General features: G+C 40.7%; 1 protein-coding gene across 3 annotated transcripts in view; it reads right to left on the bottom strand.

Annotated features, from left to right (window-relative positions):
* The window catches only part of LOC119738161, a 44,463-nt gene extending 32,649 nt beyond the window's left edge, over positions 1-11,814 (bottom strand). For all 3 annotated transcript variants that reach the window (XM_038212905.1, XM_038212908.1, XM_038212907.1), the window contains exon 1: positions 11,654-11,814. The gene's annotated coding sequence lies outside the window, so the exon portion shown is untranslated. The remainder of the gene's footprint in view (positions 1-11,653) is intronic.
* Positions 11,815-24,865: the final 13,051 nt, after the last annotated feature.

The raw sequence follows: 24,865 nt of genomic DNA, 5'->3' as shown, positions 1-24,865 counted from the left end.
GCAGCCACTGCCAGAAACACCGGGGCAAACCCCTTCTCTTAGCGGTAAGTGTTACTGGGTTCTTTAACGTGCATTACACAACACACTGGACCTACGGCTTTACGTCCCATCCGAAGGACGAAGCAATAACGGTAAAGTGCCTGGCTCAAGAGCATAAGCACCATGTTCCCATGGTCAGGATTTGAACCCATGTACCACGGCACACAAGTCGAACACCGTAACCATTGGACCACAGCACCCCACTTTCCTGTAGTGAATTTATGGGAGATCATATACATTTACCAGTAGCTGTAAAACTTGCTTCCATGGATAGGACTTGCTCTAAAGATGTCTTCAACTATTAAATCAAATGGCCATAAAATGCACTCAGCTGCACTCAAATTCTGGTGCAAATGATCTGTCAACCATTTTCACATTTGCTTTGCTTACAAGAAAAAGGCATGATTTTGCTAAATAGCTAAATTTCACCAGTTGCGTTGCCTTTACGAACACGATTTTGAAGAATCACATTTTTACTAAATATTGCATATTAACTGTACATTTTGTTATCTTACAATGGTTATTGTGAATTAATGGAGCCTCAATTTGATCTAAAACTTGCCTCCATGGATGAGGATTTTCCCTCAGATACATACATTGTACCAATATACCGGTACCAACATCTAAAAAATCATATTGTGGACCAAAAATGAGTACTTTTTTAAAAAAAATGGCCCAATAATATATTTGGCCAAATTTTGCAGCTTCACAGTACATACCATTAGTATGAATGTGAACAAATTATCTACTATTTTTACATTCATAAAGTTCAAAAACAGGCATGAGTTTTGTAAATAAAACAAAACTTTCCCTTCATAATGCTTTCAGAAACACAATTGTGAGGAAAAGTGCACAATTCTACTGTAGGTGCACACCTGCATAAAATTCCCTTAGACACAAGTGCTAAATGCCCATACATGTACTTCAAAATTCTTTCAAAAATACTCGGAACTCTCACAGGTTTTTAAGCTGCACAGAAAAAAAGATGATCAACATGATACTATTTCATTGTCTTTTCATTTTGGGGTGAGCTGACCATTAACTTTTCGAGAAAATCTCCCCCAAAGAAGACGACCCCTATTTTCCCCAAAGTGGAACGGTAGCCATCTTGAAAAAACGATCCCTCCACAACATGGCAAAAAAGTGCCACTTTTGAGCCCAACAGCATCCAAAATGCTTAGAATCGGAAGCCCCAAGTCCGGGCCAGAGGTTCATTGCCATATATCTCTTCAATCAAGGGCGGATCCAGAACACAATTTTTGGGGGGGCCAAAAAAAAATTTGGTCCCCCCCAAAAAAAGTGGGTCTAAAAAATTACGGCGTGGGGTTCGGGGCCCGTGAGGGCCCCGAAAATTTTTTGGATTCTAGATGCTCTGTGGTGCGATCTGAGGCAATTTCTGACCACTTTAACCAATTTTTTTTGAGGAAAAGATGGTGGTGTACTCATTGCCTGCCTTTATTGCGATGTCACATTAAAAAAAAAAAATTGGTTTCGTTTTGGGGGGGGGCCATGGCCCCCTTTGGCCCCCCCCCCTGGATCCGCCCTTGTCTTCAATTTCACAATGTTATGGCTCTCAGAACTCTCCTTAATCCTATAGAATATTTTGAGGTTATAACTTTTATTCATGAGCTCGGCGGATGGATTGAGGCCAATTTACCAGTGGATATTTACCTGTGAACAATGGACAAACCTTCGGGAACTTAGTGAGCTTCAGGAGCCCTAAGAACAATGTGAAATTTGTGAACCTTTTGTGATCTTTGTGACCAAACATTGTGAACGCAGGTAGACTATCGATATTGTGAGTAGCTCGTGATCATCAAACTTATGTGAATCTTGTATATCGTTACTACATGTTCAATACTCAAGAAAAAAATGTGATAAGAGGCAGATGTGAGTAAAGTGATTCAGTGTGTCCATCGTGGCTTAAAACTTACAAAATGGTGTTCAGCACCATGACAGCAGAAATGCAGACATCCCCAGGGTACACAGCAGCAGCCGGGCAGTCCGCAAGAGGAGCAAGCATGAGTATGGCCTCTACTCAAGGGAGACCTTATGATGGAGCACAATGGAGAGTTGGAAGCGAGTATGTACTAATTTTGAGTGAACGGCCAAGCACAGGGGGTCCAGTTTTTGCTACCAAGATGGAGTTGAGTCAACCACAGCTACCAAAGGTTTCCTCACTGGTGAAGGTGGAGGGACTGGAGTAAGGGTTGGAGGGAGTGAAGATTGGAAGTAAGCGACCAGAGGGGCCCATGGCGGAACAAGAGAAAAAGACAGGTGGAGGGGATGAGAAGATTCACAGGGCACAATGAAAGCCAAGTTTTGTTCCAGACAGATTTACAGGGGACATTCCTTGGAGGGATTACAATGCTCATTTTGAGTCTTGTGCCACAATCAATACATGGACGTTTGCAGAGAAAGCATTTTTCTTGGCGGCAAGCCTGAAGGCAGGCCCAGCAAGTGCTTGGAGACGGGGTCCAGGGCGAGCAAACGAGCTAGGACGACGTTACTACAAGGTTGGAAAGAAGATTTGGTCCTGGGGAGCAGGCTGAGAGATTCCTGGCGGAATTGAGGGGCACAACAAGGGGAGTCAGCACTCGGCCACAGCATCCGGCGGATAACGGGATTGGCCTAACCCGAGCTCCCCAGAGATTCGCAGGAAAGACTCACCCGGAGGCATTTCATGGATGCCATCCCAGACACAGAGGTGCATGTGGGAATCTTAAGGGCCCACCCAAAGTCCTTAGATGAAGCAATACAGGCAGCGATTGAAACAGAATCGTTCCTCAACTCCAAGAGGCAGAGACAGCGGGGCCAAGGTGGTCGGCAGGACAGAAATCCAAGGGCCCATCGGTACGTGGAAGCTGTCTCCAGGGAGGAATTCAACCGGCAGATACAAGCTATTTCGGAGCAGCTCACCGCATTACATGGGATGATGGCTGGTCTAGAAAAAGCCATGCGGAGTGGAACCACAGCTGCAAGGAGCGAAGCAACTGTGGCTAACAAGAAATGGAGTCAGCAGGAGAGAGGCAGGAAATCACGGGAAGATGAGGCCTGCCACAACTGCAGAGGTTTGGAACATGGGTTTCGGGAAGCGCCACTGGACCAACCCAGAGGGTCGTGGGGAGGTCGACACAGACAGACCCCAAGAAAGACAGCGACATAGCAAAAGCAAAGTAGAAGGGGGAAGGCCACAATTCCTACCAATAGACAGAGGGAATCCAGTGCAGAAGGTGTACGTCCAAGGGCAAATAGGAGAACATACTATTAAATTCCTGATACCGGTAGATACCGGTTCCACCAAAACACTAATTTCTACCACGGAATTCAAAAGAAAAGAAGGGACCAGAAGACCTGACCTGCAGCCTATGACAGAAATCATTTGTCAGGCCGATGGCACTCCTTTGCCGGTGGAAGGAAGTGCAGTCATGAAGGTGAAGATTGGGGGACACTGCGCCAGGGTCATTGTCAAGTCATTGTGTGGTCCATAAACCATCAAGGCATTCTGGGGATGAACTTTCTGCTAACGTCGGGTAGCATCTTGGATCTAGATCAGCTACAGCTTAGAATAGGCGACCAAACCATTCCATGCAATGGCAATATCTCCAGCTCGTTTTTCTGCCGGGTGGTGATGAAGAACATGGTACAGGTTCCCCGGGACACGAGGCTGTCCTTACAGGAGTAGTGAGGCAAAAAGAGAAACTGAGTGGATGGGGCATCGTCGAACCAAGTAACAAGTCTCAGCTCGGGAAAAAGGGATTGGTAGTTGCAAGCACCTTGGTAAGGGCAGTGGCCTACCTATACCCGGTGAGAGTGTTCATCCCTGGAGACAGGGTGGTCACAATTTACAAGGGGACTACAGCAGGTCTCTTTGTACCGATAGACGACCAGGAGATCAAGACGCAGGGGAGTGGCGGTAGCATGGCAGGTATTGAACGGCATGATGGGGTGGAGCAGAATGAACTGCCATGACATCTAGTATATTTGTATGCCAGGAGCATAGAGAACTTACTGGAGGAACAACACCAGCAAGTCAAGAAACTTTTGAAGGACTTGAAAGGCGTATTTTCAAAGGACAACGATGACCTGGGAAAAACTGACCTGGTGAAGCACAAGATTGAGTCGGGCGGAGCAGGGCACTATCTGGCAAAGGGCCGAGGCTGCAATACAGGTGCAACAGTTGCTAGAAAGAGGTACCATTGAACCCTTCAGTAGTCCGTGGGAATCACCGCTGGTTCTGGTTACAAAGAAAGACGTATCCACCTGGTTTTGCATTGATTACCAAGCTCTGAATGAGTGCACACTAAAGGATGCCTACCCCATACCTCGTATAGACGACAGTTTGGATTCCTTGGTGGGGCTGAATGGTTTTCGACTCTTGACCTGGCTAGCCGCTACTGGCAGGTAGAGCTGGATGAACATGCAAAGGTGAAATCAGCTTTTGTGACAAGGGCTAGGCTGTTCCAATAGAACGTCATGCCGAATGTAATGCGTCTGCAACCTTTGAAAGGTTAATGGAGAGGGTGTTCGTCGGATTGCATTTGGATGTGATGCTGTTGTACTTAGACGACATACATGTACATGTAATGGTCTTTGCTGGGAGTGTGGAGGAAGAAGTGGAGAGGCTTGGGGAAGTGTTCTGAAGACTCCGGATGGCTGCCCTGAAACTCAAGCCCAAGAAGTGCTGTCTGTTCAAGCAACAAGTGACCTATTTGGGTCACATCATGACGAAAGAAGGAGTCTCCACAGACCCAGAGAAAGTCTCGGCGGTATTCGAGTGGCCAACCATGAAGTCCGTGAAGGGTGTACGGGGCTTTCTTATCGACGGTACCGGTACATCAAGGGCTTTGCTGACATCGCAAAACCTCTTCACAGAATAACAAAAAAGAATCGGGCTTTCATCTGGATGGAGGAATGTGACCAGGCTTTTGCGGGACTCGAGGAAAAGCTCGCATACCCCAAGGCGGAGGGTGAGTTCATCGTAGACACAGACGCAAGTAACGTAGGAATCGGAGCTGTTCTCTCCCAAAAGCAGGAGGATGGAAGAGAGAGGGTAGTGGCATATATGCCAGACGTACCTTGACAAAGCCTGAACGCAACTACTGCGTCACAAAGTCGCGAGTTGCTGGCTGTGGTGGTGTACGTGAAACCCTTTTAACAGTATCTGTATGAACAGAAGTTTACAATCCGATCTGACCATGGAGCGCTTCGCTGTTTGACAAACTTCCGTAATCCAGAGAGTTAACTGGCAAGATGGTAAGAGGTTCTTAGTGAATATGACTTCACAATGGAACACAGACCTGGCCAAGTCCATCAGAAGGCTGATGCCCTGTCCCATAAACCATGCAAAAAGTGCGGTGGGGAAGATGAAATCAGCTTCCTATGAGTACATTTTAGGCCTTATGCAAACAACTTCTTTGATTATTTTACCTCCAAACTCGTCTTTAAATTTACCAATCACTTTCTTATTGGTTGGGTCGTACAAAGGATGATCCGTCGGATAATTCGAAAGGTCGTATTGTTGTTCGTTTTGCTGCATATCTTTGTATATGTCGTCCGTGTGCACTACTAGTACCAAACTGTCTGTATCTGTGTACATCAACCTGATTTTGTCTTTGTACTTGTCTTTCAAATGGTTGTAATAAAAATCGTATATCAGCGTCTTTGAGAGATCCAAGATACTCACTCCGCAGTAGATCGGTTTGTTTAACACGGTTTTAGTCTTGTACATTTCGACAAATGACAGCTCGCATTCTTTAAAGATCAATGTCTGTTTGAAGTTTGGTTTAGACACTATCATTTCATATCTGTTATGCTCATCCTCTCTGAGTAGCTTTGCGTCCATTCTATTTCTAACGTCTTCCATCATTTTTCCAAAAATGCTATAATTCACGAGTTTAAAAAAATCTTTTGCTAAGTTAAAGGTCGCTTTAGTTCTGAGTTGAGTGTTTTGATCGATGTTCGACTTCATCCAAGGCTTCTGTTTAAACCCTAAGACGCGATGTACTTTTTTGAGTTTTAATCCGAGCTCGATATAAAGCTGTAATGTGATGTAGTACAAAATGTACTTGCATTTGGGTTTTAGCTTGCCGGTTAATTTGGGTACTTTGCTACTACATGTAGGTTCTGTCGACAACAGATTTCTTTGATACTCCGACAGGTCGGTCTCGGGTATGACTGTGTTTTCCGATGCTAACGAGTAATGGTTGTGCCAATCGTGAAGAGCAGCTGGATAATCTAGATCTACCTTTAAAAAATAGCCCATTTCTGACGTTTTCTCGATCGACATGATATACTCGCTATTAAATTCCTTAGGCTTTAACCACTTAAAATCTTTGTACGGCAGGTACTGACTCATAGCCCAACCGTATAGGTTATTAGCGTCTAGATACGTCACATAACTCATTGGTCGGGCAGATATTTATTGTTTGCTTTGTGATATCTCGCGCTACCGACGCTTGACATGCCTCCTCGTTTCGCTCTCTCAAAAAATAAATGTTTGTCTACGTCTTGCAATAGTTCGAGTTCTATCTGAAAGTGTTTTAACAGCGCATCCCACGATAACCCGGGTGCGGTAAAATAATTAGCCGGATCTAACTTATAATTCTTTTTACACACACGTCTAAAATTCTCAAACACGCCGGCTAGTAATAATGTGTCGGTAGTCACTTACAAGTCGTGATATTCGCCCAAGTTTTTTGACCTTGAACTCTTTCTCGTCGAGCTCTGTCATAGTCTTCACGCCATATCCCTTCGTCTTTTAGACTGCTGTAAAACTTTTCGATTGGTGGTAGATTGGTCTCTTCAAATTTATCAAACGAGTCCATATATTCGTAAGGATAAACTCCTTTTCGTAGTAAAAGGTCTAAACTCTCTGAATTTTTAAAATGTTCTCTCAGTAAAGTAAAGGACTCTTTTGGACAAGCTTTAACTAAGTTGTCAAGCGATGACGCCATAAAATTAAACGAGTCTATAAATCGTAGATTTCCGATTAAAAACGAAATATACTTTTCTGAATTTCTATGGATACAATTTATTTTGCCTTTGCAAACAGAAATGCCTTGCATGATCAAATGCGCATCGTAATTTTGTAAATTGTGTAATATGACCGGTATCGGAGTACAACCAGGTTTAACCCTTAGCTTGGTGTTACAGTAGGCATGTGCGGTACCTCTATATTTACCAGTGACGTGGCAGTGATCTCTCTCCTTTCTAAATTTGTTAATCTTCTTTTTGCAGTCGAGACATTTAGACTCGATAAATCCCTTACTATTTTCGTACTGATATTCTTTTATTTGTTTTGTCGTGGTTCTTTGGGTTTCTGGCACTGACAGTTGCTCGAGTAATTGAGATAAATTGGTTCTTCGCAAATCCAACACGCGTTTGTTTTTTCATGATTTTTTTATCTCGCTCAGTAAATTCCATGGGTACAGTATGGGATCGTCAAATATGCAATTAATATCGCGTTGTAATTGTAACATCTTCTTTACAAACTTAGTTGTGGCGTCTTTGCCCCTGTAAGTTTCTCGATACATATTTTCCCCATCTAACGACTACCAATGAATAACCGTTTGCTTTGTGAATGTTTGTCTTTTGCGTTTTTTCCTTTATATCGTGCAGAGTTTTTTCTAGTACCGATTCAAAGTCTGCGTAAATGACAAATGGTGCTTCCTGTACAAATCTGTGGTTTTTAAATTTTAATACGTTGTTCTCAGGAAAAACGATTTTAGACGGAGGCTTGTCTATTCCCTCACAATCTTGTTTGTGTCCATCCATAGTTTTTCTTGCATTCTGTAGTGTGACAGACATCTTCGACGGAAATATTCCTTATGTTGAACTGCCGTTACGGTATAAAATAATCTAGAAAATTGTTTTATCCAACAGTAGTGACTCTTATCACCGTTGGAAAATAACAACAGATCGATAGCCTCAACGGTGAGATCTGTGTTTTTAGATAATGCCAATACATGTTCTCTTGTTCAGTATAACCAAAAACGTTTATCGATAGATTATTTTGTCTTTCTACCCTAGACATTTGATCCACTGGTGTGGGAAAGTCTATATTTTCGAATTTCAATCCATCGTTCGTGTTGTATATCGTAGTTCTCTCTTCGTGGACCTGATATCTTGGGTTGTTTTTGATTCGCTTTTTTACTTTGTCCGAAGAGCGGCTCTCAAACACCATCTCAAACATTCGTTGTCTTTGTTTTGTATGTTGATAATCGCCTTTTTATTTTTGAGATACCGGTAGTCAGGTAGCTCTATGTAAGAACTTCCTCCTGCTTGAGCATAACGGTTTACGTTAATGTAAAACGCGAGTATTTTATCGACTACCCAACCTGATCCTGGATTTGTATGACTCGCGTGTTTTTCTTTTACTTGATCGATCGCTTCTTTAAGAATTTGCTTTACCTGACTCTCCCTCAAAATAACCACATTGTTACTGATAAAGGTAAATTCAGCAGTCACCCGTTCTCCATCAGGTACATTTTTAACGTACCTCACTATTATCGCAATTTGAAGCTTCATATTAGTGAGTTCTCTCAGTTCTGATACGACTTTGCTTTCGATCTGCCGCGCGTGAGTGTGAAAAAACAGTTCAACGTCATTATTAAACTGGAATCAGTTCCCAGTTTCGAAAGTTATTACTAAACCTTCTGGTACCTCTGAAGTCAGCCTCTTAAAAATCTTCGGGAGATTTAAATCTCTTGATTGCTGAGATAAGATCCTTTTTTAAAAAACGACCTTTATAACCCGTCGGTACGTATTCTAGATTTTGTTCGTCTACAATTAGTTTGAGTTCATCTAGTGTCTTTTTACTCAAGTTTTTATATTTACTCTCTTCAGCCCTTATAGCCTGAATATAGTCTCGACGAGTATAATTTTCTCGTTCATCGATCACTATATTATTTTGATCAATGTAACTCTTCAATGCAGCCTTGACCCACCACGAATACCCTTTAGGTGATGGTTTTGAGTTGGTCTTCATTTAATATATAGAGATATTATCTCTTCAAATATGGACTAGATAAAAAAATAATTATTTAATTTTTTTTTAAATAAAACCAAAATGTTTATCATCTTTAAGACAGAGAGATATTGGGGTTTTGGCACCGTACCCGCCCCTTATAATATAACAACTCAGAGACAGAGAGAGGGGAGAGATATTGGGGGTTTTGGTCTGAGGCCGAGACAGAGGGAGATATTGGGGTTTTGGAATAGTACCTGCCCATCTCCCTGCTGCACTGAACCAATTCAAGCCCCATTGAAAACAGTGTAAAATCAACAAAGTTCAGGGCCAAATTTTCAATTTTGGGTAGGATTAGCCGATAACATTTTTGAAAAATTCACACAAAACAAAATCACCTCCCGAAAACTGCATGTAGCCGTTTTACAAGTGGCATCCTTCCACTTTCTCAGGCAAATAGGACCCATTTTTCAACCGTAATTTTATCAAGCCTGCCCTCAGATGGAAGCCCAAAAACCAGGGAGTTTATCGTTGGCTACATTTACCGGTACACAATTCCACCGTTTTTAAAGCCAAAAGTCTCCGTTTTCAAAAGAAACTGTTTAGTCGCTTTTTATGCTAATCGGCTAGCTTAGAAATTCTCACTTAAATTAGGCCTAGATCACTGCACCCTAAAGGTTTGCCGTCTCTGGCAAAATATACACTGCCAACCGAAAAACGGTAATCCTTACCTTTAGGACACGAGGATCCCTTTCCTATATAAGGCGAAGTAAAAAAAAAAAGTTTCTTGTCCGGGGTTTTTTAAAAAAGGGAGAAAGCGGGGCCTTTTATTTTTTAATTTTTAATTTTTTTCAAGATGGCCGCCATTTTAACATTTCCTGCAACCGTTGGTTGTGACAACTGTTCAAAGAGACTTTTAAAATAAAAGACAAGTTGGACAAGAGAACTGAACATATTTACAGTCGGAAAAATTATGAATATTATGAATATTATGAATATTTAAATATTCATAATGACGTATTGCACTATCATTGGCCGGCTCATGCGACGTCATGGTTGTCGATGTCATGCGTCATGCGTACCGCTGTCTGTCAGCCACACTTCAATCAGTTTTGACCAGCTGCTAAGTTCAACTTAGTTCCGCATGACGTGTGCATCTGTTGTGCCCATTCTTGAAAATCACGCATTCTCGAGAATGGGCATGCACATTCTCGAGAATGGGCGCGCATTCTTAAGAATGAGCGCCCATTCTTAAGAACGAGCACGCGTTCTTAAGAATGAGCGCTCATTCTTAAGATTGGGTGGGAATATCACGTGCACAATTTATGAATTTTGCCCAATCTTAACAAACATTGCACGACATAATTATGTTAAATGAATTGTATAGCGGTTAAAGGGTAAACAATTCATATAAAGAGGAAAGAAAATGTGCTATGCTTCTGTACTCGTATAACTACGATAATTTGAATCAAATTAAACCTGTTATTATTGCTTTTTTCTGCCCACTATGGGAAGTTTTGTAATAACGGAGGACTGGGAACTAGTCTGGGAAGTGCTTTGTTTAGGCTAGACAAGTTACAAGTCCCTGCATGTATCATAATTATGCGAAAAAAAACGATGTCCAGAAAGCTGCCAAAATTGCTCTTTTGACTAGATAGAATCCAGCTCTGCGACGTTATGGTGGGATGTGAAAAATAAATTGGTGGCAATTTAAATGGGAAATAGCATTAGCACTATGGGATGTAGCAGTATTCATTCTCATTCTTCACATTCTTCATTCTTACGTCCCCCCCCCCCCCCCCCCCCCCCCTTTTATTATCCCAAAAATCAGAATTCTTTGCACTAGTATTATTATGTCTCCTATATTTTCCCGGTATTTTTTTGCCAAGATTGAGCAAGGATCCAGTTGCACATTCTCAAGAATGTGCATGCCCATTCTCGAGAATGCGTGATTTTCAAGAATGGGCACAACACATCCAAAATGGGCTCTAAAAACACGTTTTGCCTAATTTTTTTTCGCATTAACACAGCTTCCTGGATTCCTCTTGGGTGAATGCACAAGGTGAGGTGAACACTGATGTGTTTAGCGGCAGGTAAAGTCATGGCCCAGTATGGAATTTTTCCCACAGTGTCATTTAGAGTTGTATTGGTATTGTTTTCCGATGAATTTGTGGACTTTTTCTGTGTTTTTTGGCTACATTTTTCAAAAATAAAAAATAATATAAAAATCCAGGCGGGCCTCCAAAAAGGAAGCGGGCGGGGACGAGAAAGTTAGGGTTTTTATTTACTTCGCCTAAGGTTAAAAGACTCACTAAAACAGCTGACTACTCAAAAGTGACATTCTATATTTCTATATGAACATGTTGAAAGTGCTTTCAAAATTACAACCAACATGAGTTTATCTGAAGTAAAAAGACTGCTGTAGCCTGCAAAAGTCACTTTGGTACTGTTGGACAGTCATCTGCGAAAGTCAGTTTTGGACAGACTGACAGACATGACAGAACTCGTAGTCGTACAAAATAGAGGTGTCCTAAAACTAAAAGTAAGGATTACCCGAAAAACACCACAAATAAATTGGCATAATTAATTTTATTGTCTAGGCCCTTAAATCTTCAAGATTTTGTGCTCGTAGTCGTCGTAACTTACCTGGATTTTCCAAAGATCCCAAAGACTCAATGCCAATGGAGAAAGGTGCATTATTTGCTTACACTAGTTACAATACATCAGATAATTGCCTTCGGCCAAACAAAATGGTGACGGATCATGATCGATAAGGACATACCGGCGATAAATTCCAGCAATTTCCACGAAATTTACATATTACACTATTTACACAGCTGTGTTTTACGCATCAAATGCACCGCTGCACCCACGAGGTCTATGGCGTGCCAAACGTTGCAAAATTCAATGTTTTACAATATATATGTTCGATGTTCAACATTTGTGTGTTATCTTTTACATTTATATGTGACAAGCTGATTTATCGGGTAGGGCTTAGTGTTGGGGATGAAATTGTGGGGAGTTAAATGTAAATGGGGGATATAGTTGGGGAGACATGCAGTCATAGAAAATCAATTTCTGTGGTGTGATCTGAGGCAATTTCTGACCACTAAAACCAATTTGAGCAAAAGATCATCTTTTAAAGTTTTGAGTTTTGAGTAATGAATCAGCTACATGTATTCTGAGCAATAGAATAATTATTGTAGGCTACAATTTGTATTCGGGGAAGAAAAAGTGGGGAGGACCAAACAATGTCCCCCGCTTTAAAATGTGGGGGGGGGGCCCTGTCCCCTGTCGATTTACGCACGTGATAATTATGTACCATGGCAACTGTCTGTAAATGTTCCCGTTGGTCTGTTAAATTGGCATTTTGTGAGGCAGTCGCATTTGGAAAACGCAGTGAAAAGGTTACTGTAGTACACAGGCGAAGGCTGATTGTACAGTTTTGACAATAAATCATTATGCAATAAAAAAAAACGTGAAGGTGTCATTTGAAACGAAATTTTTTAGTGTTACCATAAAAATTACAAACGGTCTGAATCCGCTGGAGGAAGGTCATAATTAAGTTTCAGTGTTGGACTCTTCAACAAACGTAAACTTGAACTTTTTACAATTTGCGAGACCGTCTGCGAGGAACAAGTCGATTCAACTTTTATTCAAGTTAATTCAACCATCTTGAAGAGCAAGTTTTACTCGGCCTCCGAGAAATGTTTGCTCCTGAAAGGATCTGAGACCGCGGTCTCCGGCGACGCCAAAATGGCTCCACGTCCGTGGAAAAATGTGAAGGGTGTCTTCCGCGGGGTCGGACACTTTTTCGTCGATGTTTTTTGTGACAATGCATGGATCCTTCGTTGATCCCAAGCAGGCCCCGAAATTATAGTGTGACACTGAATTATGAGTGGCGGGCAGCGAACTCACAACGCTCAGCCTTGGTGGACGCACACCGCTGTTTCGGCCACAACAGAGCACTCTATCACTATATCACGTCACATGCTTGCTCTTCAAATAGCGAGCACCGTAGACCCAACCTCGTTTCCAGGGTGTGGAGTAGGCTGCAGTGCGCGTTGCCATCGACGGTTAAATTACGCATAGTATCTTTGGTACTACGCAGTGTAGACTTTCGATTGGTCAGACCGCGCAAGGCATACTAATGTGTACTCAGCGCAGGGGCGGCAAGCAAAGCATATGAAAGAATAGGGACACTTGGTGGCCACGCACCATGGACAAAAAATATTTTGCCAAGGTCACCCCATACAACCGTTTGGTGAACACTTTTGCAGAACGGCCAAGTAGAACACGTAAACGGAACCCCTACGTTGAAGCCGCTAACCTCGCACAGTCTAGACTCGCAGTCAACGTGAAAGCGCACACGACGGCAAATTCCTGTGCAAAATGCAGTCACGAAAAATCGACGAAACGGATCGCCGGTCTGTACCGGAAAATTAGGACGAAAAGTGTCCGACCCGGCGGAAGACACCCTCCTCATTTTTCCACAGACGTGGAGCGATTTTGGCGCTGCGCGCCAGCCCAACTAATTTCACATTGAGGTTTCCAGGCAAAACATTATAAACATACATGGTTCATCAGAATTACGGATTTCCATGCTTTGAAATGAATTTGCTCCATGAGACAAATTTGGGGGTTTTTTTTGTTTGTTAAATCATCTTACGAAAGGGGGAATTAATGAAATAGAATTCTGCCCCGAGAAAATCGACACACTGGCAAGCCCAGCCCAATTAATTTAATTTAAAAACGGAGATCTGACCTTTTGCAATTCCCTCAAATCCACAGTGCAATCGGGTCGGGAAGGGCCACGTTCTGAGGCCGAGGGCCCGGAGATCGAGAGTGTCCGGCCGGTGCTGGCAGGCGCGGTCCGCGGATGGGAGTGCACGTGCCGTTCGTTGCGCCCCGCACACCGTTGAGGTCCGATGAAGCAGCCGCGGCCGCAGTGACGTAGCCACGGGGGGGGGGGGGGGGCGACAGCCCTCCCAGTCGCCCCCCAGTGCCCCCACTGAGATTTTGAGTTTCTAAAAAAATTATCATTGATCTACATGACGCCCCCATGAAATGTTCCAGCCCCCCAGCGCCCCCCCCCCCCAACAATTTCTGGCTACGCCATTGCGCGGCCGATATCGGGTTCAGCTATTGGTTTGGATGGCAAAATATTGCAAAAATAGCAAACGGACCGGGGTTTGTACCCGAACACAGTGCTCGCCCAAAACGCACCCATTTCGCCGATAAGCACAGAGCCCCTTGCTCTAGGATGTAAGCCTGAGCAATCATATTAGTGGTAAAATTTTTCAGACTTTTTAACTTTTTTGTGTGGTTGTAGTCGGTATCGGCCGTATTATATCATGGTCTAAATCCCTCTCGGCGCCGCTCCCCGACTCGACTTTACAACGCTCATCGGATTCGACATTTTGTACTATAAAAAAGAGTGCAACTTGAGAATAAGTCTAAATTGGTACTTCACTACTTGCACTGAATATTAATAGTCAAGTTTTAAAAAGAAAATATCTTCGGCCAAAATGTCACACCGTGAACTTCCATCGTGTGCCACATAAGCCAATGAATTACGTAACTCTGTTGGTCGCCTATCAGCTTATGTAAACAAATTATCATGTAACTGGATCATTAAATGGGACAGGTGGACACTTGGCCTTGGAGCTTCCATGTGTCATGCACTCCTCAATGCATACATAACATATACGTAGTAGCTTGGATAATGTACATAGCACTATATAATAGTACAAGCACAGCTGCTGGGGGTAGTGCCCAAACAATGATGAATGCATAGCGCACGCTTACCCACAATTCCGTTTTTTACTGCTTAGGTCTGGCTCTAATCACTTACGCGATCCCCTGGCGTCTCATACACTGACTTTAGGCAAAATAGTCAGACTTTCGCGGTCTACTAACCAGACTGTGACTCTTAATGAAACATCAAATGTAAAGTGAAACATCAAGAGATCGAATAGATACCGATGAGACATCAAATATGTATTGCTCGAAAATCGAAATATCAAACATATATTTGTAAAACATGTCTCTCATACTTGAGAATATCGCAAATATGTTGTGAAACATCGCACACAATTGTATCGAAAAACATCGCACAAAAATGTAAAACGTCGAACATATATTGAAAACATCGCACATATATATCGTTAAACCTCGCACATATTGAAAATCGCACATAAATGTAAAACATCGCACACGTATATTGTAAAACATCGCACACATATATTAAACATCGCACATATCATAAAAATCATCGCACACTTATATTGAACATCGCACATTAATGTAAAAGATAACACACATATTGAACATCTAACATATATATTGTAAAACATTGAATATTGCAACGTTTCACACGCCATAGATGATAGAGGACAAGCAGAAATAAAGTATGGCACCCTTTGCTCTTCTAAATTGATTTCATGCACAAGCAAGACTGAGTACTTGACTTGTCATCCCATAAAATCCTTATGTATGTACCTGAGTGAACCTGGCCGCGTATTCGGCCAGATACCACAGCCGCGTATTCAGCCGTGTATTCAGCCGCGTATTCATCAAGTACGGAGGCCAATAAACAACATTACTGATGTGATAATTTTTTAATTTAATGCGGATTTCATCGAGGAGTGTACCGAAAATGAAAGATGTCAGTATTATGTTTGATGGTCAGTTATTTAGGTCTCGTGGCTTCCTATAAATTATTTTGGTTTCAGATCTAGGGCAACTATGAATCACGTGATACTCGTCCTGAGAAAAATCGTACTAAAATAGCATTTTGCGGTTGAACAACATTAAACTACTTCGAGACAAAGTGTACCAAACAGTGAAGGAAAAAAAGTCAAACCGCCGATGTCATCTTAAAGAGTGGTGTCCCGCCTACACTTTATTTTGGTTTCAGGTGTATGGGATGTGTCTGTCACGTGACAGTGGCATAACATATTGGGCTTTCACCGCCAAATTTACTTTAAATGTTTAATGCGGATTTCAGGAAAAAGTGTACCGAAAATGCAACATGTCCGAATTATGTTTGATGGTCAGTTATTGAGGACTAGAGGCTTCCTATGATTTTTATTTTGGTTTCAGATCTAGGGCAGCTATGAATCACGTGATACTCGTCCTGAGAAAAATGGTACTAAAATAGCATTTTGCGGTTGTACAACATTACACTTAAGTTAAACTTCGAGACAAAGTGTACCAAACAGTGAAGGAGAAAAAGTCAAATCGCCGATGACATCTTAAAAAGTGGTGTCCCGCCTACACTCTATTTTGGTTTCAGGTGTGTGGGGTGTATCTGTCACGTGACAATGGCATAACAAAATGGGCTTTCACCGGAAAATTTACTTTATTTTATATGTTTAATGCGGATCTCAGGAAAAAGTGTAACGAAAATACAACATGTCCGAATTATGTTTGATGGTCAGTTATTGAGGACTAGAGGCTTCCTATGAATTATTTTGGTTTCAGATCTAGGGCAGCTATGAATCACGTGCCTCGTCCTGAGAAAAGTCGTACTAAAATAGCATTTTGCGGTAACGTTGTACATTTAACTTAAGTTATACTTCGAGACAAAGTGTACCACACAGTGTAGGAGTAAAAGTCAAATCGCCGATGTCATCTTAAAGAGTGGTGTCCCGCCTACACTCTATTTTGGTTTCAGGTGTGTGGGGTGTATCTGTCACGTGACAATGACATAACATAATGGGCTTTCACCCCCAAATTTACTTTTATTTATATATTTAATGCGGATTTCAGGAAAAAGTGTACCGAAAATGCAACATGTCCGAATTATGTTTGATGGTCAGTTATTGAGGACTAGAGGCTTCCTATAAATTATTTTGGTTTCAGATCTAGGGCACCTATGAATCACGTGATACTCGTCCTGAGAAAAATCGTACTAAAATAGCATTTTGCGGTTGAACAACATTAAACTACTTCGAGACAAAGTGTACCAAACAGTGAAGGAAAAAAAGTCAAACCGCCGATGTCATCTTAAAGAGTGGTGTCCCGCCTACACTCTATTTTGGTTTCAGGTGTATGGGATGTGTCTGTCACGTGACAGTGGCATAACATATTGGGCTTTCACCGCCAAATTTACTTTAAATGTTTAATGCGGATTTCAGGAAAAAGTGTACCGAAAATGCAACATGTCCGAATTATGTTTGATGGTCAGTTATTGTATGAGGACTAGAGGCTTCCTATGATTTTTATTTTGGTTTCAGATCTAGGGCAGCTATGAATCACGTGATACTCGTCCTGAGAAAAATGGTACTAAAATAGCATTTTGCGGTTGTACAACATTACACTTAAGTTAAACTTCGAGACAAAGTGTACCAAACAGTGAAGGAGAAAAAGTCAAATCGCCGATGACATCCTAAAAAGTGGTGTCCCGCCTACACTCTATTTTGGTTTCAGGTGTGTGGGGTGTATCTGTCACGTGACAATGGCATAACAAAATGGGCTTTCACCGGAAAATTTACTTTATTTTATATGTTTAATGCGGATTTCAGGAAAAAGTGTAACGAAAATACAACATGTCCGAATTATGTTTGATGGTCAGTTATTGAGGACTAGAGGCTTCCTATGAATTATTTTGGTTTCAGATCTAGGGCAGCTATGAATCACGTGCCTCGTCCTGAGAAAAGTCGTACTAAAATAGCATTTTGCGGTAACGTTGTACATTTAACTTAAGTCATACTTCGAGACAAAGTGTACCACACAGTGTAGGAGTAAAAGTCAAATCGCCGATGTCATCTTAAAGAGTGGTGTCCCGCCTACACTCTATTTTGGTTTCAGGTGTGTGGGGTGTATCTGTCACGTGACAATGACATAACATAATGGGCTTTCACCCCCAAATTTACTTTTATTTATATATTTAATGCGGATTTCAGGAAAAAGTGTACCGAAAATGCAACATGTCCGAATTATGTTTGATGGTCAGTTATTGAGGACTAGAGGCTTCCTATAAATTATTTTGGTTTCAGATATAGGGCAGCTATGAATCACGTGATACTCGTCCTGAGAAAAGTCGTACTAAACTAGCATTTTGCGATAACGTTGTACATTTAACTTAAAGTTGAACTTCGAGAAAAAGTGTACCAAACAGTGTAGGAGTAAAAGTCAAATCGCCGATGACATCTGATAGAGTGGTGTCCCGCCTACACTCTATTTTGGTTTCAGGTGTGTGGGGTGTATTTGTCACGTGACAATGACATAACATAATGCGCTTTCACCGCCACATTTACTTTATTTATATATTTAAAGCGGATTTAAGGAAAAAGTGTACCGAAAATGCAACATGTTCAAATTAAGTTGATGGTCAGTTATTGAGGACTAGAGGCTTCCTATAAATTATTTTGGTTTCAGATATAGGGCAGCTATGAATCACGTGATACTCGTCCTGAGTAAAGTCGTACTAAACTAGCATTTTGCGATAACGTTGTACATTTAACTTAAAAGTGAACTTCGAGACAAAGTGTACCAAACAGTGTAGGAGTAAAAGTCAAATCGCCGATGACATCTTATAGAGTGGTGTCCCGCCTACACTCTATTTTGGTTTCAGGTGTGTGGGGTGTATTTGTCACGTGACAATGACATAACAAAATGCGCCTTTACCGCCAAATTAACTTTTATTATTTTATTATATTTAATGCGGATTTCAGGAAAAAGTGTACCGAAAATGCAACATGTCCAGATTATGTTTGATAGTCAGTTATTGAGGACTAGAGGCTTCCTATGATTTATTTTGGTTTCAGATCTAGGGCAGCTATGAATCACGTGATACTCGTCCTGAGAAAAATCGTACTAAAATAGCATTTTGCGGTTGTACAACATTAAACTTAATAAACTTTGAGACAAAGTGTACCAAACAGTGTAGGAGAAAAAGTCGAATCGGCGATGTCATCTTAAAGAGTGGTGTCCCGCCTACACTCTATTTTGGTTTCAGGTGTGTGGGGTGTATCTGTCACGTGACAATGGCATAACAAAATGGGCTTTCACCGCCAAATTTACAATTATTTGATATATTTAATGCGGATTTCAGGAAAAAGTGTACCGAAAATGCAACATGTCCGAATTAATATGTTTGATGTTCAGTTATTGAGGACTAGATCATAGAGGCGTCCTATAAATGTTATACATGCTGCAAAAGGTGATCTGTTTTCCAGATAGATAATTTATGTTATTCAACGAAGTTTTCAAAATAAACGACAAATATCAATTTTTTTCTATGGTGTATCAGAGTTCACAATATAAGCAACCATGTCGTCAACGAGTTTTGAAAATTTGATGCAATAATTACTTAGAAATTAACTCCCTAATGCGAATCATCACATTTAACGTAATTTTCGAACGCTTTTAGAGATGTTGAAAAATAAATGCATCATTTAAAACAAAGTGTACCTCACATGTTGTCAAAAACTCATAATTTTATTGCATAATCTACGAGATCATGTGACTGGGCACGCTTAATTTTGGTATTGGCTTCAGCCGAGCACTAATTAGTGCCTAATTAGCCTCTTAAAGTGACCCCATTTTCCAGGCACTATGAGAATGCATTCTTTTCAACTGCGTATATCACTGCTTCTTTAAAACAAAGTGTACCTCATATTATGTTGCCAAAAACTTGCAGTTTTATTTCATAATCTACGAGATCATATCACTGGACACACTTAATTTTGGTATTGGCTTCATCCAAGGACTAATTAGTGCTGCCTAATTGGCCCCTTAAAGTGACCCAATTTTCCCGGCAATATCAGCATGCATTCTTTTCAACTGCATACATCACTGCTCCTTTAAAACAAAGTGTACCTCACATGTTGTCAAAAACTCATAATTTTATTGCATAATCTACGAGATCATATCACTGGGCACACTCAATTTTGGTATTGGCTTCAGCCGAACACTAATTAGTGCCTAATTGGCCCCTTAAAGTGACCCAATTTTCCCGGCACTATCAGAAGCATTTTTTCAACTGCGTATATCACTGCTCCTTTAAAAAAAAGTGTACCTCACATGTTGTCAAAAACTCATCTTTTTATTGCATAATCTACGAGATCATGTGACCAGGCACACTTAATTTTGGTATTGGCTTCATTCAAGGACTAATTAGTGACTAATTGGCCCCTTATTAAAGTGACCCTATTTTCCCAGCACTATCATCATGCATTCTTTTCAACTGCATACATCACTGCTCCTTTTAAACAAAATTAAGCGTGCCCAGTCACATGATCTCGTAGATTATGCAATAAAATTATGAGTTTTTCACAACATGTGAAGTACACTTTGTTTTAAAGGAGCAGTGATGTACGCAGTTGAAAAGAATGCATGCTGATAGTGCCGGGGAAATTGGGCCACTTTAAAGGACCAATTAAGCAATCATTAGTGCTTGGATAAAGCCAATACAAATTAAGTGTGCCCGGTGATATGATCTCGTAGATTATGCAATAAAATTATGAGTTTTTGACAACATGTGAGGTACACTTTGTTTTAAAGGAGCAGTGATATACGCAGTTGAAAAGAATGCATTCTGAAAGTGCCGCGAAAATGGGGTCACTTTAAGGGGCTAATTATGCACTAATTAGTCCAAGGATGAAGCCAATACCAAAATTAAGTGTGCCCGGTGACATGATCCCGTAGATTATGCAATAAAATTATGAGTTTTTCACAAAATGTGAAGTACACTTTGTTTTAAGGAGCAGTGATATACGCGCAGTTGAAAAGAATGCATTTTGTGCCGGTAAAATGGGGTCAATTTAAGAGGCCAATTAGGCACCAATGAGTGCTTGGATGAAGCCAATACCAAAATTAGGTGTGCCCGGTCACATGACCTCGTAGACTATGCAAAAAAAATGATGAGTTTTTGACAACATGTGAGGTACACTTTGTTTTAAAGGAGCAGTGATATACGCAGTTGAAAAGAATGCAATCTGATAGTGCTGGGAAAATGGGGTCACTTTAAGGGGCCAATTAGGCACTAATTAGTGTTTGGCTGATTGAAGTCAATACCAAAATTGAGTTTGCCCAGTGATATTATCTCGTAGATTATGCAATAAAATTATGAGTTTTTGACAACATGTGAGGTACACTTTGTTTTAAAGGACCAGTGATGTATGCAGTTGAAATGAATGCTGATAGTGCCTTGAAAATTGGGTCAATTTAAGGGGCTAATTAGGCATTAATTAGTGCTTGGATGAAGCCAATACCAAAATAAAGTGTACCCAGCGATATGATCTCGTAGATTATGAAATAAAACTGCGTGTTTTTGGCAACATGTAAGGTACACTTTGTTTTAAATAAGCAGTGATATACGCAGCAGAAACGAACGCATTACAATAGTGCAGTAAAAAAGCGTCGCTTTAACGGGCTAATTAGGCACTAATTAGTTTTCGGCCCGAGCCGATACCAAAATTAAGTGTGCCCAGTCACATGATCTCGTAGATTAAGCAATACAATTATGAGTTTTTGACAATTTGTGAGGCACACTTTGTTTTAAAGAAGCAGTGATATACGCAGTTGAAAAGAATGCATTCTCATAGTGCCTGGAAAATGGGGTCACTTTAAGGGGCTAATTAGGCACTAATTAGTGCTCGGCTGAAGCCAATACCAAAATTAAGCGTGCCCAGTCACATAATCTCGTAGATTATGCAATAAAATTATGAGTTTTCGACAACATGTGAGGTACACTTTGTTTTAAATGATGCATTTACTTTTCAACATCTCTAAAAGCGTTCGAAAATTACGTTAAATGTGATGATTCCCATTAAGCAGTTAATTTCTAAGTAATTATTGCATCAAATTTTCAAAACTCGTTGACGACATGGTTGCTTATATTGTGAACTGTGATACAGCGTAGAAAAATATTGATATTTTGTCGTTTATTTTGAAAAATTCGTTGAATAAAATAAATTATCTATCAGCATATAGATCACCTTTTGCAGCATATATTATAGATTTTTTTACTTTGGTGAATGCGCGGCTGAATACGCGGTTGAATACGCGGCTAAAATCAGGCCGAATCCGCGGTAACCTTGACAAAATGAGCCAGGTACTATTTGGTACACTTTGTCTCAAAGTTGGGCATAATAATATTTAACCGCAAACTGCTATTTTTTAGTACGAATTTTCCCAGGACGAGTATCACGTGACTCATAGCTGCCCTAGATCTGAAACCAAAATAATTCATAGGAAGCCTCTAGTCCTCAATATAAACTGACCATCAAACATAATCTGGACATGTTGCATTTTCGGTACACATTTTCCTGAAATTCGCATTAAATTTATAAAATAAAGTTAATTTGGCGGTAAAGGCGCATTTTGTTATGCCATTGTCACGTGACAGATACACCCCACACACCTGAAACCAAAATAGAGTGTAGGCGGGACACCACTCTATCAGATGTCATCGGCGATTTGACTTTTACTCCTACACTGTTTGGTACACTTTGTCTCGAAGTTTAACTTAAAGTTAAATGTACAACGTTACCGCCAAATGCTATTTTAGTACGACTTTTCTCAGGACGAGTATCACGTGAATTATAGCTGCCCTAGATCTGAAACCAAAATAATTTATAGGAAGCCTCTAGTCCTCAATAACTGGCCATCAAACATAATCCGGACATGTTGCATTATCGGTACACTTTTTCCTGAGATCCGCATTAAACATAAAATAAAGTAAATTTGGCGGTGAAAGCCCATTTTTGTTATGCCATTGTCACGTGACAGATACATCCCACACACCTGAAACCAAAATAGAGTGTAGGTGGGCCACCACTCTATAAGATGTCATCGGCGATTTGACTTTTTCTCCTTCACTGTTTGGTACACTTTGTCTCGAAGTTAAAGTGTAATGTTGTACAACCGCAAAATGCTATTTTAGTCCGATTTTTCTCAGGACGAGTATCACGTGATTCATAGCTGCCCTAGATCTGAAACCAATATAATTCATAGGAAGCCTCTAGTCCTCAATAACTGACCATCAAACATAATTTGAACATGTTGCATTTTCGGTACACTTTTTCCTGAAATCCGTATTAAATATATAAATAAATTAATTTATTTTTAAAGTAAATTTTGCGGTGAAAGCCTATTATGTTATGACATTGTCACGTGACAGATACACCCCACACACCTGAAACCAAAATAGAGTGTAGGCGGGACACCACTCTTTAAGATAACATCGGCGATTTGACTTTTTCTCCTTCACTGTTTGGTACACTTTGTCTCGAAGTTTAACTTAAGTTAAATGTACAACGTTACCGCAAAATGCTAGTTTAGTACGACTTTTCTCAGGACGAGTATCACGTGATTCATAGCTGCCCTAGATCTGAAACCAAAATAATTTATAGGAAGCCTCTAGTCCTCAATAACTGACCATCAAACATAATTCGGACATGTTGCATTTTCGGTACACTTTCTCCTGAAATCCGCATTAAATATATAAAAAAAGTAAATTTGGCGATGAAAGCCCATTAAGTTATGCCACTGTCACGTGACAGACACATCCCATACACCTGAAACCAAAATAAAGTGTAGGCGGGATACCACTCTTTCAGATGACATCGGCGATTTGACTTTTTCTTCTTCACTGTTTGGTACACTTTGTCTCGAAGTTTAAGTTTAATGTTGTACAACCGCAAAATGCTATTAAAGTACGATTTTCCTCAGGACGAGTATCACGTGATTCATAGCTACCCTAGATCTGAAACCAAAATAATTTATAGGAAGCCTCTAGTCCTCAATAACTGACCATCAAACATAATTCGGACATGTTGCATTTTCGGTACACTTTTTCCTGAAATCCGCATTAAATATAAAAAAAAGTAAATTTGGCGGTGAAAGCCCATTATGTTATGCCACTGTCACGTGACAGACACATCCCATACACCTGAAACCAAAATAAAGTGTAGGCGGGATACCACTCTTTCAGATGACATCGGCGATTTGACTTTTTCTTCTTCACTGTTTGGTACACTTTGTCTCGAAGTTTAAATTTAATGTTGTACAACGTTACCGCAAAATGCTATTAAAAAAACGATTTTCCTCAGGACGAGTATCACGTGATTCATAGCTGCCCTAGATCTGAAACCAAAATAATTCATAGGAAGCCTCTAGTCCTCAATAACTGACCATCAAACATAATTCGGACATGTTGCATTTTCGGTACACTTTTTCCTGAAATCCGCATTAAATAATAAAAAAAGAAAATTTGGCGGTGAAAGCCCAATATGCTATGCCACTGTCACGTGACAGACACATCCCATACACCTGAAACCAAAATAAAGTGTAGGCGGGACACCACTCTTTAAGATGACATCGGCGATTTGACTTTTTCTTCTTCACTGTTTGGTACACTTTGTCTCGAAGTTTAACTTAAGTTTAATGTTGTACAACGTTACCGCAAAATGCTATTAAAGGACGATTTTCCTCAGGACGAGTATCACGTGATTCATAGCTGCCCTAGATCTGAAACCAAAATAATTTATAGGAAGCCTCTAGTCCTCAATAACTGACCATCAAACATAATTCGGACATTTTGCATTTTCGGTACACTTTTTCCTGAAATCCGCATTAAATATATTAAAAAAAAGTAAATTTGGCGGTGAAAGCCCATTAAGTTATGCCACTGTCACGTGACAGACACATCCCATACACCCGAAACCAAAATAAAGTGTAGGCGGGACACCACTCTTTAAGATGACATCGGCGATTTTCTCCTTCACTGTTTGGTACACTTTGTCTCGAAGTTTAAGTTAAAGTTTAATGTTGTACAACCGCAAAATGCTATTAAAGTACGATTTTTATCAGGACGAGTATCACGTTATTCATAGCTGCCCTAGATAT

Source organism: Patiria miniata, unplaced genomic scaffold (genome assembly GCF_015706575.1).
Source record: "Patiria miniata isolate m_02_andy unplaced genomic scaffold, ASM1570657v1 HiC_scaffold_3, whole genome shotgun sequence".
Taxonomy (NCBI): domain Eukaryota; kingdom Metazoa; phylum Echinodermata; class Asteroidea; order Valvatida; family Asterinidae; genus Patiria; species Patiria miniata.
This window is presented reverse-complemented; position numbering and strand designations above follow the sequence as displayed.